The following is a 1,535-nucleotide window of genomic DNA, read 5'->3' on the forward strand; positions in this document are numbered from 1 at the left end:
AGAAAAAAAAACAAAAAAAACATAGCGGACCAGACCGGCCCACATTGGGCAAAACAAGTGGCTGGGATAGTGAAGGAACATCTGTGCTGAGCATGGATTAGAGGACCCTAAATAGAACATACCAATAAAGGTGGCTGAGGTCAACAGAGCTAAAATCCTGGGGGACTTCTGGCTAATCAACTGATCTAAGTGGTGGTGGACAAAGAACAGAGGATGGCAGTAGAGATAGATGTGGCAATCCAAGCTGACAGTAACACCAGGTACTGAAAGAACCACGAGAACAGATACATCTGCCAGGTATATCTGAAGTCACTGTCCAGAAGAGCCAGTCCTAACAAAAGATGAAGAAGATTGTTCATTATGGCACTCACAACATTCTCTTTTTAAAGTTTAAAAATCATTTAAATAAAGGAATTTCTCTAGATGTGACAAATCATTTTCACCTCCTTCTTGTTCATCCCCTGAACATAATGTCCTGTGCTTACAAAATACAAAAGCATAAGATAAAAAAACATAAATTTGGGACCTCAGGGGCTCCGTACCCAACAGCTTTATCGTAACACCACGTGCAGACGCGCAACAGTTGGAGGTGATCGGCCATGCGGCTCCTGTGGAGGGCTCAGAAGACTGGCACTATTTCCTCGACAGAGGCGGAGGTAACGAGCCTATGATGCACTTTGACCTTTGGAATGACCGTATCACACACTTTATGAAGTGAATAGATAGAAGCGCAGGAGAAATTAGCAACTTTGGTGTTTTTTCAGTGAGACGGAAAGAGGCGGAAACAACAACATGTAAACTCCAGTGATTTGACCTGTACGTTTCCTCCAGTAGAGTCAACCTGTTCTAGTTGTACAGTCCTTCTCATTAAATCGGGACTATTAGATCCCATGGAAACGTGAGTCTTGAATGTCGTGCAGAAAAGAAAGAAATAAAAAGATATCATGACGTCACAGATTGAGTGCTTGAGTACTATATAAAGATTTTTTTTCTTGCGTCACCATCGGTGCCGTGGCTTAGATGGTTAAAGCGCCTGTCTAGTAAACAGGAGATCCTGGGTTCAAATCCCAGCGGTGCCTTTTACCCTGTTACTCCTCCATTGGGTTCTACCCAGAGACTGTATGTACAGTAACCCAGGTTCTGCCATCTGCGGTACCAGAGGAGTATTCTTTTTCTTTATAGTTCAACCAACAGTCCTCTTCTTCAAAACACAACCTCCTTCCTCTTCCTGCTTTAAATCTCAACCTGCTTCCTCTTCTTCTATAAAATACAACCTGCCTCCTCTTCTTCTTTAAAACACAACCTGCCTCCTCTTCTTCTTTAAAACACAACCTGCCTCCTCTTCTTCTTTAAAACGCAACCTGCCTCCTCTTCTTCTTTAAAACACAACCTGCCTCCTCTTCTTCTTTAAAACACAAACTGCCTCCTTCTCTTCTTCTTTAAAACACAACCTGCTTCCTCTTCTTCTTTAAAACACAGCCTGCCTCCTCCTCTTCTCCTTTAAAACACAAACCGCCTCCCCCTCTTCTTCTTTA

At 42.9% G+C, this 1,535-nt stretch overlaps 1 non-coding gene across 1 annotated transcript; it reads left to right on the plus strand.

Moving 5' to 3' along the window:
• Positions 1 to 1,005: 1,005 nt before the first annotated feature.
• trnat-agu (transfer RNA threonine (anticodon AGU)) lies at positions 1,006 to 1,079 on the plus strand. The gene has a single exon. It is a non-coding gene; the product is annotated as a tRNA-Thr (tRNA).
• Positions 1,080 to 1,535: the final 456 nt, after the last annotated feature.

This window comes from Limanda limanda, chromosome 3, assembly GCF_963576545.1.
Source record: "Limanda limanda chromosome 3, fLimLim1.1, whole genome shotgun sequence".
In the NCBI taxonomy this organism is placed as follows: Eukaryota; Metazoa; Chordata; class Actinopteri; order Pleuronectiformes; family Pleuronectidae; genus Limanda; species Limanda limanda.